Source organism: Myotis lucifugus, unplaced genomic scaffold (genome assembly GCF_000147115.1).
Source record: "Myotis lucifugus unplaced genomic scaffold, Myoluc2.0 scaffold_28, whole genome shotgun sequence".
In the NCBI taxonomy this organism is placed as follows: Eukaryota; Metazoa; Chordata; class Mammalia; order Chiroptera; family Vespertilionidae; genus Myotis; species Myotis lucifugus.
Window position 1 is genome coordinate 9,432,322 of NW_005871076.1, and position 14,998 is coordinate 9,447,319.

A 14,998-nucleotide genomic window follows, 5' to 3' on the forward strand; every position below is an offset into this window, starting at 1 on the left:
TTGGCTATTTTCCAGACACATCTATGACTCCCCAATTATCTACACCCACATCTCTACTCTGAGTTCCTAACTCACACATAAAACTACCTTCTTGAAGTTCACATTTAGCTATCTCATAGCAAATCACACTTAGCAATGTCCAAACCAGAAATCTTGATCCTTGCCTACCGATCCTGTTCCTCTCCTACAATTTCCCAGTTCAGTAAATGTCACTTCCGACCACCCGTTCCCCCAGGTCCTAAATCTGGGAGTCATTGGTAACAAACCCCTGCTCTTCTTCCTCACAACCCATCATCACTCCTCCCTAGAGAAATGGGTTTTCTCTTAATAGTTGCATTTTCTATGGTTCCACTAGTTGAAACCCCAAAATATAGCTCCAACCTATACATTTCTTTGCTTCCCCTCTGTCACTGTCCCAGTCTACAACCTCCTAGCGATGACATCTCACCTGAATGAATGCAACAGGCTCCTTACTGTTTATTCTCCACATCTGACTTTTGCCCCCTCCACTTCCACTCTGCCCTCTGATTGATCTTTTTAAGAAAATGCATCATCTTTCATCTGCCTTCTTCCACTAGGCAGTCTTTTTTTGGAGGGATTGATCCTTTGAAAGTCTGGCAGCAGCCTGCCCACTTCCCGCATTACTGCATGCTTGCCCCTCCTGTCCTCTTTCCTCCACCCTTCTGTGCCGCCATGATGGTGCATGAATGTCCTGACTGATGCTCTCAGAGCATCAACAATGCTGAAAGGACAGGCACACACCATGTTCCTATGAGACCATGCTCCAATGTCACCAGGTCCGGTTTCTAATTGTGATGATGAAGCCTGGTTACATCGGTAAATTTGAAATAACTGATGATCACAGAGCTGGGAACATTGTTGTGAACCTCATGGGCAGGTTAAACAAATATAGAGTGATCAGCTCCAGATTTGATGTGCAACTCAAAGATCTAGAAAAAAATGCAGAAAAACCTGCTCCCACCCATTTTACTGACAACCTCAGCTGGCATCCTGGACCAGGAAGAAGCAAGGCAAAAAAACACCAGGACAGAAAATTCTAGGATTCTCTTCTTAGGATGTAATACATACGTGCAAATAAAATGCCTCAACGGAGGGAAACAAAAAGCATCAGCTTACTGCTTCCTTAGAGAGGCCTTCCCTGCCTGCTCTCCTCAAACTGAATTTGGTCTTCCCATTATTCCACTCCCGTTGTTAGTTGGAGAGGCCATACACACGCAGACAAATGAGAGGGATTGCCTGGGGTCAAATCCCAACTCCACTGCTTCCTAGCAGTGAGGCCATGGGTAAGTCACTACATCTAAAACTCAGTTTTCTCATCTATAAAATGAGGAAAATATTACCTACTTGACAGGATTTTGTGAGGATTAAATTAATAAATACATGTAAAATCCTTACAACAGGCCTAGCCCATAAATGTTCTTTTTTAAAAATATATTTTTATTGATTTCAGAGAGGAAGGGAGGGATAGATAGAAACATCAATGATGAGAGAGAATCATTGACTGGCTGCCTCCTTTACGCCCCCAACTGGGGAGAGAGCCCGCAACCCAGGCATGTGCCCTTGACCGGAATCAAACCTGGGACCCTTCAGTCTACAGGCTCTATCCACTGAGCCAAACCAGCTAGGGTCATAAATGTTCTTTAAACATTAGCTATTAGGATTTTCCTTCATGACACTTACCACACTACAATTGTATATTCACTAGAGGCCTGGTGCACGAAATTAGTGCACAGGTAGGATCCCTAAGCCTGGCCAGCGATCAGGGCCAACCTGTGGGGCGACCAGCGGAGCGATCGGGGGACCCCCGCTAGCACCGGCCTTGGTCGGCCTGGCACTGCCCACTGGTTGGGCCCGCCCCTCCCCCCGGTTGCCTCCCTCTCCAGGGTGACTGGCAGGGCGATTGAGGGGCCCCCGCTGGCACCCGCCTTGGCTGGCCTGGGGTCTGTGGGTTGGGGGTAGCTCCTGCGTTGAGTGTCTTCCCCCTGGTGGTCAGTGCGTGCCATAGCAATCGATCATTCTGCCATTCGGTCAATTTGCATATTAGGCTTTTATTATATAGGATTGTTTTCTTTGTTTAAGCTCTCCCTCCCCTACTATGCTGTGAACACCATGAAAATGGGGGCAATATCTGCTTTGCTCACCACTGCACCCCCAGTGTCTAGCCAAGTGCCAAGCCCACAGTAATTGTGCAAAGTGCATAAGAATCAGGAAAAACTTGCTAGAAGTGGGTGGAATGTGGAAAGATGGGGGATGGAGCATAGGAAGATGAAGAACAGCTGGCATAAAGGTAGAAAAGAACTGAACTGAGATGCTGGGGGTCTTGGCTGCAGTTCCAATATGGCCACTAATGCTTTGTGCTATCCCTGTCTGAGCCTTGGTTCCCCACTTCTTCAGTAAGGGGAAGGACTAGGTGACCTTTGGGGTATTTTACAGTTTAATCTCTCACACTGTAAAGAGGCCTCTCATAGAGAAGTAATGAGAGGTAGGATTAGGGCCAGATTGTGGGCAGTTTTGAAAACCTCTGAGAAAAGAATTTTTGTAAGATAAAATAGAAAGAACTGGGATTTTCTGAGCAGAGACCCACTTGGTCACCACAAAGCAGCTTGCAGGACTCTGGAGGCAGACAAGACCTAGAGGTGAAAGGCTGTCAGGAAGCTCCTACAGCTACTCTGGGGGAGGGGAGGTGCACACCGACCAGAAGCACAGTCTTGGAGAAGGACACTAAGTGAAGACTGATCAGTTCTTGATGACTGGGGACCAAGGTAAGTGTTCAGTTTCAGGTCTGGGTGCTTGAGAGGATGGTGGTGCTGCTGAGAGAAACAAGCAAGTTGGAGGAAAAACAGAAAGACAAGAGTTGGCTCTCAAACAGTCTAAACCTGAGGCAACACTAAACCCAGGGAGAGCACAGGGACCCGCGCTGCCAGTCTTCAGCCTAGTCACTGAACCAATCTGAGGGCCCTCACTCACCAGCATATACAAATCCAATGTGCCCTCTTTCTCCCTTAGCTCCTGTCCTCAAAAAAAACTTACCAGACCTTTGAGGACCAACTCAAAGCTCCCCTTTCTCCAGACAGCCATCTTGAATGGAGTACACCTCCCTCAGCTTATTACTACTTCACGTTAGTGCCTGGTTAACATGGCAATTTTAAAAATCAACTATCCTGTACAATTCAGATGAGCCACCTCCCCAGCAAAACTGGAAGCTCTTCTGGGCAGAAACAGAATCATGTACTTATTTTGCATCTTCCTCCTTCTGTGCGGTGGGCCCAGATCGGTGCTAGCCCCTCAGTGGTTGCCAGCTCAGGGACCTCACTACCTACTGATCCCAACAGAGGTAGGGTTGCTGGCCCTCAGTGAAGAGACCACATGGCTCCCAGCCCAACCCTGACTGGGTCTGCTCCAGGCACCTGGTGCACATCCACAGCCAGGGTTGCAATGGCAAGGGCAGGGTATGTGAATTCAGTTTGATGAACGATATGGGAGAAGGCCACAATCCCACCTTCAGAAGCAAATAGATTGATTAGCAGTATTTGCTGTTTTGATTATATTGATTTTAATGATATAATTGAATGATCTCTGGTTGCTCAACAATGATACCTGGGTTACTCCTAAACAAGTACAGCTTTATTTGTTTTTAGCTGGTGAATAATCCCTTTCTCAGGGAAGTATGGTCAAACCCATTTAAAGTAGAAAAGTAATCCAACAGGTAGCCCTTGGAAAATAAGATATCTCATAGAAAATAAATAAAAATACCTTTCTATATCAAAGTAGGATCTAAAAATATTGCTGTAGGAACCAGAGATGCGAGTCTGGCACTTACTAACTGTGCCATGACCAGTGTGACCACAAGCAATTCCATGATCTCAGTCTGGTTCAGTGTCCTCCAGTAAAATCAGTGAATTAGTTAGAATGGCTCATTCCAGCCTGGATCAGAAGGGCAATGTGATGGTAAATTATCTGCAAAACAGGGGAGAGGATGGACTGCTTTGTTTTGTGTAAAAGGATGTAGAAAAAGAGCAGAAACAGAGCTCAGAAGCAGGGAAGAAGACCCTCACCCCCTTGTCCATACTGGTGGGCTGAATCCTTCCTGAGGACGGAGGGCAACTGGTCATGATCCCGCCACACAAGTGTAGCACAGCATTGCATTTGCTGCTAGGAAGAGCTGACCAGCTGCTAAGGCCACTCCATCAGGACCCAGCATCCAATATTTTAAAACAGCTGAACGCAAGCTTTATGTCACGGCCATAATGCACCAAAACTCTACTGACAAAACTTGCTGTGCAAACCTGAACACTATTGATAATGGCTGTACTGAAGCAATGGGCTGGCATACCAAAGAAAAACAGAAACAGAACAGAAAAAAGCAAGACTAAAATACTTTTAAGTTATTCTTTAAGGTCTCCTTTAAATTACTCTCTGTAATTATTGAGCTAGCAGTCTACTGCTATTAATTCATATTCAACCTATTTAAGCGGTACCAGCAATTCAGGCTGAAAACAAATGCCTCAGTAATTTCCTAACTTTTGAGTGTTATTTTCTTGTCAGTTAAATTTAAAGCAACCCATTTGTGACCACATTATACCAAGTTAATCTAATCTAAAGTGCTTCACAAACCCTAACAGCTACACTAAGGTTTTACACTAATAAAGGCAATTTACATAAATGAAATTTATGTCAATGCATTTCATGACAAATTTTTTATTTTATAATGATTATAGTACTTATATGATAACATCTGTTGATATTCATACTCTAAACCTGGCAAAGATTTAAACCCACAACATTTTCCATGCATCATGTACATTATCTGTGAAAAGCAATAAAAAAAAGCAATGAATGCATTAATCATACCAATATCATCTGCAAAGCATAAATCTGAAATACCTTTCACGTCAGCTCAAACTGCTTTTTATTTTTTTACACACCTGATTTTACGCCATCTGTAAAAGGGTAAGACAAAAACTGTTGAGGAAATTATATTTCTTGGCTGTTGGACTTTTACAAAATACTTAGGCTAAGTTCTGTAAACAGAAGATTTACTACACGACTAAGAAAAAAATGATGCAGTTAAAAATCCATTTTTATTAAAGGACGGTGTAATGACCACAGCATTTTCACACCGCTGTGTGGTGTCATATTTGCATTTTTGACACCTGTTTTACATTTCCCCTTGTCTATCTATTGCATGTGTTTTTACAAATATACATCAGGTCTAAACCTGTTCTATAACCTAAACAGCAGAAGCAAGACTCCAAATGATAGCATTTTGGACTCTAATTTCTCTACCCGGGTAAACATAAACACCAACTTTGATGTCCCTGCCATCACCTGGCAAGGTCAGCCTGGGCCCGGCCAGGGCTCCCTGGGACTCTAGAATAACTCCAAAGTGAACACCAACATGAATACACCATCCAGGTATTTTTAATAGCTTCTCAAATCTTAAGTTTGGTAGAGTGTCTCTACTCTCCATTAACATGACAACCAAGGACATTTTCTCAGCTTTCTAGGTGGCTGTGATTACAGTGGACACATGCTAAGCACAAGCTACTGTATGTGATAACAATGCTAGTTTTCACTTTTCCTGGCTCCCAGATACACAGACATCAGCCTATATTTTCAAAGCAAAATGAGCCTGGCTGATGTGGTTTAGTTGGTTGAGCATCAGTCCTGTGCACCAGGAGGTCGTCGGTTCAATTCCTGATCAGGGCACATACCGGCACATTCTGGGTTGCAAGCTCGATCCCAGGTGGGGGGTGTACAGGAGGCAGCAGATCACTGTTTCTCTCTCATCAATGTTTCTCTCTCTCTCTCCTTCTCCCTCTCTCTCTCTCTGAAATCAATAAAAAATATATTTTAAAGAAATTTAAATAAAAGCAAAACGACACTCCTAATCTATAAAATGCCTAAACCTTGGGATCATCCTCTCTAGTACTGCTTCCCTACCCTCACCAGGCTGAGTTCGTGCTTTCAAGAGTGTTCACATGTGACATTTATATTATTGCATAACTATGATGTGCATCAAGCTTTGGTGCACAACAATAAACAATAAAATCCAAAGTAATTCATTCCCAAAAAGAACTGTGGAAACTCCACCACATCTGCAGAGAACTGAAGTTTTCATTGACGCTGTCTTTCTTCTGATATCATCAAACTTTCTTTTTTCAGTTTCTTTTTTATTTCAAGAAAGGCAATTTTATTTCAAGAAAGACAATAATGTTACATGCAATAAACCTTAATATCTCAAGAAAAACTATTTTAAATATGATGTTACATGCAATAAACACCAATTATTCAAGAAAATGATCTTACATATAATATTACAAGAAATAAACATTAATATTTCAAGAATGAAAGGATTTTAAGTATCATAATATTACCAAAACTGTACTAACATAATATATCACAAAAGTTGTAGGAAATATTAAAAATCTGCAAGTAACAGGATTACTTCTATTATATTCTAGTATATATTTTTTCCCTCTGGCTCTATTTTTGTTCATCAGTTTATGTTGTTCATTATATTCCACAAATGAGTGAGATCATAGGATATTTATCTTTCTCTGACTGGATTATCTAGCTTAGCATGATGCTTTTAAAGTCTATTTTGTCAGATGTGAGTATTGCTACTCCAGCTTTTTTTTTTTTCTTTTCTATTTGCATGGAAAAATTTTTTCCATCCCTTCACTTTCATCCTGTGTGTGTCTTTTGTTTTGAGGTGGGTCTCTTGTAGACAGCATATACCTGTTGGATCATGGTTTTTTATCCATTCAGCTACCCTACACCTTTTGATTGGGCCATTTAATCCATTTACATTTAGGGCTATTATTGAGAGGTACTTATTTATAGCCATTTTAATTCTGTATGGCTAGGTTTCTCTCTTTCTTCTTCTCAGCAATCCCTTACAGCAATCCCTTTAGCATTTCTTGCAATGCTGGCTTGGTGGTAATGAACTCCTTTAGCCTTTTTTTGTCTGGGGAGCTCTTTATTTGACCGTCTATTCTAAATGATAGCCTTGCTGGATATAGTAATCTTGGTCTCAGATTTCCATTACCTTGAGTACTTCATGCCTATAGAGCTTCTGATGAGAAATCAAGTGTCAGCCTTATGGGAACTCCTTTGTAGGTAACAGTTTTCTTTTCTCTTGCTGCCTTTAAGATTCTCTGTCTTTAATTTTTGGCATTTTAATTATGATGTGTATGGGCATGGATCTGTTTGGGTTCTTCTTGTTTGGGGTTCTCTGTGCCTCCTGAACTTGTATGACTTTTTCCTTTACCAGATTAGGGAAGTTTTCTACCATTATTTCTTCAAACACCTCTATTCCTTTCTCCCTCTCTGCCTCTTCTGGCACACCTACTATTCTAATATTGTTATGTTTCACATTGTCCCACGGCTCCCTTAAGCTGTCCTCCTGTTTTTTCGTTTTTTCTTTTTGGTTCTCTAATTGAGTGGAATTTTCAACTCTATCTTCTAATTCACTGATTCAATTGTCAGCTTCCCCTAATCTGCTGTGTGTTCCTTCCAATGTGTTCTTTATTTGTGTTGTCATTCTTTATCTCAGGCTGTTCTTTTTTCATAGTTACTATATTATTTTTCATACTGTTGAGCATTTTTAACATCATTACTCTGAACTCTGTTTCAGATAAATTTCTTATCTCTACTTCATTTATCTCTTCTTCTGGAGAATTCTCTAGTTCTTTCATTTGGGAGTTGTTTCTTTGTTTCCTCATTTTGGTTGTCTGTTTGGGTTTGTGACTATGTTTTAGGTAGATCCTCTATCTGATATCATCAAACTTTTACTTCACTAAGTGCTTCAAAATGTTAACCATAAGCCTATTATCAAACTCCTCACTTTCATAAAGTAAGTCAGCAATAGTAACTTTCAACTGCTCTACAGCAGAGGCTCTGGGCACAGGAAGAAAAACATTTTTCAAACCCCAAACTCACCTATGATGCTACTGCTGCTAGGTGCACCATCACCACCATCACCACCATGGCCTTGCCATTCAGAAGTCCCCTTCCCACTCCAGCTCCAGAAATCTTTATCGCACCAGTTACAATAACCAAAATGTGATAAATAAGATATGGAATAAGTAAAGCTTGGACCTTGCTCTGCAACAGATACTACACTTTGATAAGCCATTTTTCTAGGTCAAAACTGGCTGAAGATCAGCCAGTTCATATGATTCAATCTAGCAAAACCAAATGCTCTGCAGGCAGGCCCACCTACAAAGGCACAGACAAGGTACAGGAGCTCCTCTAGGGAAGCATGGGATCATAGTTCTGTCTCATAAAACTCAGTCCCTTTCTCCTGAATTACAAGTGTTCTCCATTACCAAATGGAAACTCCTCACATCCTCCATCCACAGAATTCTTCATTCACCCAAAAGGTACCAAGCCAGGCCAGGTGCACCAACACCGCTGCTATTCCTGATACTAAGTTTATTTCCATGCTGAACAATGGTGGACCCTGTATCCAAGAGTGAGGGAATGGGGACAGCCTTCCAAGGAAAGTTGTGTTGCCTGGCCAGGCTGGACTCCTGCCCTAGAGGGCTCCACCTGCTGGCATCTGCACTAGCTGTTTCCTGGGTTCCTAAGCCTCCCCTTTGGCACCCACTTATATAGCTTAAAATTTCCGCTGCTTTAAGCTTCCCGCTTATTCATACATGACAATGCGTAACAACATTTATCTTTATGGAACACTCACACTCACATTTCTAACATTTTCTTTCAATACAGGGCACCAAACTTGTAAGTTTTTATGTCACTTAGAAACCTCTCCCTCCTTATGTCCACATGAAAAGTAAGAAAGCAAAACTCCTTTACAAATGCCAACCCCACCCTGAGTCCAAGCACTCCAAGTAAGGAAACTTCCTGCCTCGAGTCCTGGCACTGCCATGCTCTGACTGCTCAGAGTCTCACCACACCATTCCACCCCACAACATACTGCACGTGCACCACCACCAAGGAGAGACAGTGGGCAAACAGCCACTGAAACGTATGGCCACTTCACCCATCTACACTATGAGAATCCCTGGGGAATTTTCACATTTATATTCTCTAAGTATATGCACCCACCTGAGCTATCAAATGCATGTGGACTATTTGGAACTAATTATATCCTACAATAAAACCTCAAAGAGAAAAAAGTCCAAATATACTTTGCTGGCCATTTACTTTTTTATAGTAAAACCTAAAATAACCCAAAGTTTTGAGAAATAGGTTTTTTATCCAGATTGAGAATGTTTCTAAAATGTATGGCTCATTTTCCACCGTAATAAAATAAAATGAATTCTAAAGCAAACTTGTGATACAATTTTTTTTTTTTTTAGAGAGAGAGGTAGGAAGAGAAAGAAACATTGATTTGTTGTTCCACTTATTTATACATTCATTGGTTGATTCTTGTATATACCCTAACCTGGGATTGAGCCCACAACCTTGGCGCAGCGGCACAACGCTCTAACCAACTGAGCTACCTGGTCAGGGTTTGTGATACCATTTTACACACACTACATAAACAAACCACTTAAAAATTGAAATACCCAGGCAAGTGTAATCTTACTCCTGAAGGTAAATGAAAATATTATGTAAAGAAAAATGATCATAACCTATTGAACAAACAAAACAGAACATATTTTTTACCTGTATGTTCAGCAAAGATTTAAAAACATGCTGCCCTGGGTGTGTGGCTCAGTTGGTTGGAGCATCATCCCATACAGCAAAAGGTTACAGGTTCAATTCCCAGGCAGGGCACATATCTAGTTTATGGATTCGATCCCTGGTCAAGAGTGTATGGGAGGCAACCAATTGATGTTTCTCTCTCCCTTCCTCTCTCTAAACATATCCTCAGATGAGGATTAAAAAAATATATATACTAGAGGCCTGGTGCACAAAATTCGTGCACTTGGGGGGGGTCCTCAGCACGGCCTGTGCCCTCTTGCAGTCCAGGAGCCCTTGGGGGATGTCCAACTGATGTCTTAGGCCCACTCCCAGTGTGGGAGCCTGGCTTCTGGTTGAGCAGCACTCCCCCTGGGGGAGCACACTGACCACCAGGGGGCAGCTTCTGCATTGAGCATCTGCCCCCTGGTGGTCAGTGAGCATCATAGCAACCGGTTGTTCCACTGTTCAGCTGATTTGCGTATTAGCCTTTTATTATATAGGATGGTACCACCACCAAATGTGGGCTAAAATCTCTTAAGAGACAGGGGACCAGTTCTGACAGTGGCTCCCTCCAGTTTACAGAGTTTAAGCCAGAAAGGGTATTGTAGCTGCCAGGAGCACATGAAGCACAGTGGGCCCTGACACCTGGGAATTGGCCGGGGACTGTCAACATGGCCTTGGTGTTGCTAGGAGCTGGCCTGGCAGTCACACCTAGGCCTTGGTATTGAACATAAACATCAATGTCCGACAATGCCACTCTGGAGCATGCACCCACCTCTACCAGAGTCCACCAGGACCCAGAAGACCACCCCTCTGACCCCCCCAGACAGAGAAAGCTGCAGGAGTCTGGATGGGGGCCTTGCACTACATGTCATCACCAACCTTTACCTCTATCTGATCAACTCCTCTGCTGACTAGGTTGCCTCTAGGAAACTAAGACACAAAAAAAGACACTCTGTAGTGATATCTGAATATAGAGAAACCATGAACAAAATACCAAACACTCCCTCCCCCCAGCTAATGAGTGACTATTGTTTTTTATCAATTTCCACTTTAGTCTCTTCTCCCTATAGGGAAAATTTATTAAAATGCTAAATTATATGTACACCTAAAACTAATATAACTAAGATAATATTGCATACCAACTATATTTAAATTTAAAAAATTTTATAAAAGGATTTCTTCTATTTAAAAAATAAATATTGAATTTTAAAATTACCATTTTCGCCCTGACCGGTTTGGCTCAGTGGATAGAGCGTCGGCCTGCGGACTGAAGGGTCCCAGGTTCGATTCCAGTCTAGGGCATGTACCTTGCTTGCAGGCACATCCCCAGTGGGGGATGTGCAGGAGGCAGCTGATCGATGTTTCTCTCTCATCGATGTTTCTGACTCTCTATCCCTCTCCCTTCCTCTCTGTGAAAAATCAATAAAATATATTTTAAAAAAAAAAATTACCATTTTCTGACGGCATCCACTCCAGAGCAAAGCCCTAAAAACTCTCCCAACTCACTAACACAAGCCCAAATCCTGTAATATGTCTATCACCATCTTCCTGAGATGGCCCACAATTCCCTATGTTGTGTGTTCTCCCTCGTTTCAACAAGCAGATAAACTCGGCCAGTTCAACTAATGGTATGTTCTGGTGGTCTTTGGCTGGTGGGCACTGATAGTTGTCAGGACATCAGTTGCCATGATAGGCCACTATACATGCAGAAATCATAGGAGCCTGGCTGGGAAAATGATTCTAGGATATAATATCAGTGCTGGTTCTCTGAATACATTCCCTGACCAGATGATTTTCTTGTCATCTGCCTCTTTTTCCTAAAAGCTGGATGAAGGGAGAAAGTCTAGTTAATTAGATGTCCTGATGAATAATGTTACAATTAATCAAGGATGCCCTGGGCAGCTTCCCTTCCCTCCCATTTCCAAAAGTCACCCCAGCATAAGGTTAGAGTAGGGCTGGACGACTGACTCATGGGCAGAGCCTGAGGCAACACTACTCAAGTACTTTAAGCCACATGTTCAAGCCCAATAAATTAACCCCGGCTTAAAGAAGTCAGGCTGTACACATGTAAGAATTTTAATAAGCTTGGAAAATGCTACCTAGAGCTTATGCACAAGCTTACTGTACCAATGGGATTCCCTGCCACCAGCCACAGAGTGCTAAGCCCCTGACAAGAGCTTTTGAGCACATGGGGCAGCAGTGACAGGGAGTCAGCTTGGTCCAGGTTTCCTCAGGAGTTGGAGACTCACAGCAGAAGGCTGGCAGCCAGATGGATGGAAAGCAGAACAGGGCATTCAGCTCGGTGGAGCCAACGGCATTTACTAAGAAAACATGTCGGAGCTTTCTTTGGTAGAAATCTGGTCCTCACACACCCTTCCAGAAATGAGCAAACACTGTAATCAATATCTGCATTTATCCAATGCCTGTTTGTACACAGAACTGTGTTAGGTACAAAAGAGAGTTGTTTAAGCAAACGTGGTCTCTGCCTTGTAGATGCTGACATCTAATATAAATAAAAACAATAAATCTATCCAGAGAATTACCAAACTAACTGAACAAACATGAAACAGTCAAAAGTAATGACTGTATATAGTAAATGCAATGGAGTAAGAACTGAAGGTAAGTCATGGGAGATGACTCTCTAAACAGGGTGGCGCCCTAATGGGACAGGTACCTGTTAAGGCTGAGCCTCTACCTGGCGACCAGCTTTTAAGAAACACTTCAAGGGCTGCCTACTGGGCTTGGGGGAAAGGAGCCAATCAGAGAAGAGGGTGCAGCTTGGGAGATGATTTAGACAGAAATACAACTACAGGGAGAAAGAAAACTGGACAATCAAGAAAATTAGGAGGAATCAGTCAAGCTGGTGTGTTTCTCAACTGCTGTTACTAATGTCCCCTTCGGATAAACATTTTAAAAAACTCACATGCTTTTATCATGTTATTTAAAATTTGAAAGGAAACTCAATCTCCTATTTAACACCAAATCAAAGCAATAGTGGTTTCAAAATTTGATTTTCCAAATGACACTAACCACCCTCTTTAACCTAGAGTTAAATATGAATCATCCAATCAGTTGGGTGGTATCAGTGAATTCTAAAAGAAGAGGATTTGGATCCTGGATCCACATGGGATCAGACAACTAGTAGTATTAGAAGTAACAGCCTAAGGTGACAAAAACAGACCAGGGTACTAGCAAGAAAATGTAATAATTACCTGATTAAAATTTTTGAAGGAGAACTCTTTGTAGATGGCATTTCTCTCTCTTAATTCTGACCATCCTGCTGCTTTAAGGTCGAGTATAACTTGGTTCCTCTCCTCTGTTGTCAACAAGTGAGCATCTGCTGACTATGAAAAAAAGCACATTTAATATCTGTAATGTAGAGATTTAGTTAAACTCAAACTTAAAACTCTTTTCCTTAGATGTAGAAAAAAGTCTTAAGGACAATAATTTCTAAACACCTTTGGTTCCTTTGTTCTCAAAATACAAAGTTCTCAAATATAGACAAAACTAAAGCTAGCTCTGTACAACACAAGCTGCTTCCATGGCATGATAGGTATATCATTACCCCTTACCACTGTCTGAAACGTCACAATTCAGCTTCTCTGGTTTATTACAGATACAGTTGAGACTGACCATTACCACCGTCCATCTTACTAATGACCATTAATAATGGCCAGCATTCCAGAACTTAGGAAACTGAGTTAAACATACTCACCTGCAAGTATACTGGCAGGACCAGAATTAGAACTCAGCTATAAACTCTGGTCTAGTGCTCTTGGGATGGTCCCACACCACCTTAGTAGCCTTCACTGCTTATTGACATGGGACTTGAGTGTCTTGGTTCACTATTCCCTTTCAGATATGACAAAAACTAATCCCCAGGGCGGGGGAGGGGGGGGCACAAATGCACATTTACATAGGATTTTTTTTAAAATCTTTATTGTTCAGATTACAGTTGTTCCTCTTTTTTCCCCCCATAGCTCCCCTCCACCCGGTTTTACATAAGATTTTGATAATAACTTCTGAGACCCACAGACCCTCTGGACTACAGGTAAAAAGCCTTTTGCCCTAGTGAAGTGAGTTTTCTTAGAGGATCAGTAAGATAAACTCCCTCCACAGTCTGGCCAGAGCACTGCCCAGTCCAAAGCACTTGTGTGCATTGTCCACCTTGTTCCTACTCACCCTAGTGATGAAATTCACAGCCCAAGAGTTCTGTTGGCTAACAGGCCCACACTTTCCATACTATTTGGTGTGTGTGTATGTGTGTGTGTGTGTGTGTGTGTTTTAAATACATTTTTGTTGATTTCAGGGAGAAAAGGAGAGGGAGAGAGAAATAGAAACATCAATGATGAGAGAATCATTGATCGGCTGCCTCCTACATGCCCCACACTGGGGATCAAACCTGCAACCCGGGCATATGCCCTGACCGGGAATCGAACTGTGACCTCTTGGTCGACACTCAACCACTGAGCCAAGCCGGCTGGGCTCCATACTATTTGTTTTTTAACTGAAAGAACTGTAATGTAAGCATCATGGCCAGAGAGAGGAGAGAAGGGCACTCTACTAGAAGTCAGAAGAGTTTCGTTCTCATTCTAGCATACGTGCCAATCAAAAACTCTTGCCTTACCTATTTGTAGGGTTACTGTAGGCTTAAGTGAGAGAGGGACTGTCATCCAGAAAGAGTGAGCCAATGTGAGAGTTCTCATCAAAGGGCAACTGGGGGCTGAGCTGGATTCTCCACTATGAAACTGGAACTCATTCCCACTTCAAAAATCCTAAAACCTTATATTACTGACATTAATGTAAGAGAGCAAAGTCAGTAAACTCATTTAAGACAACTTATTCTAGAGGTTCGAGTCAAGATGGCGGAGTAGTGAACACTGTGCTCTCCTCTTCCTATGACCACATCAAAATTACAAATTACAGCCCTGACCGGTTTGGCTCAGTGGACAGAGCGTCGGCCTGTGGACTGAGGGGTCCCAGGTTCGATTCTGGTCAAGGGCATGTACCTTGGTTGTGGGCACATCCCCAGTGGGGGGGGGGGGGGGGTAGGAAGGTTTAAACGAAGTTTTTTAATTTTTTTTTTTTTCTCCAATCTCTCTTTAAAAAATCCAATAAAAAAGTTTAAAAAAATTTCTAATTGCGAAACCCCCCACTGATATAAATATGTGAATAAAAGGCGAATATTAGTCCATTAATGAGGACATTTATGAGGCTTTACTTAGTTATGTTAGGCGGGGACTTTATAGGGTAGAACCACTAGCTTTTTTGGTATAGTGATAATACGGAAAGAGTTTCTGATGGGGGTGTTTTCTAT

General features: G+C 42.1%; 1 protein-coding gene across 5 annotated transcripts in view; it reads right to left on the reverse strand.

The window, feature by feature from the left end:
* Positions 1–13,026, reverse strand: part of LOC102421748 (pterin-4-alpha-carbinolamine dehydratase 2) — a 53,613-nt gene extending 40,587 nt beyond the window's left edge. For 3 of the 5 annotated variants that reach the window (XM_014453899.2, XM_014453900.2, XM_014453897.2), the window contains exons 1-2: positions 12,894–13,026; positions 4,947–4,961 (exon numbers count right to left, since the gene is read on the reverse strand). The gene's annotated coding sequence lies outside the window, so the exon portion shown is untranslated. The remainder of the gene's footprint in view (positions 1–4,946; positions 4,962–12,893) is intronic. The other 2 variants (XM_023752153.1, XM_014453898.2) reach the window with 1 other exon arrangement.
* Between the last annotated feature and the right edge of the window lie 1,972 nt (positions 13,027–14,998).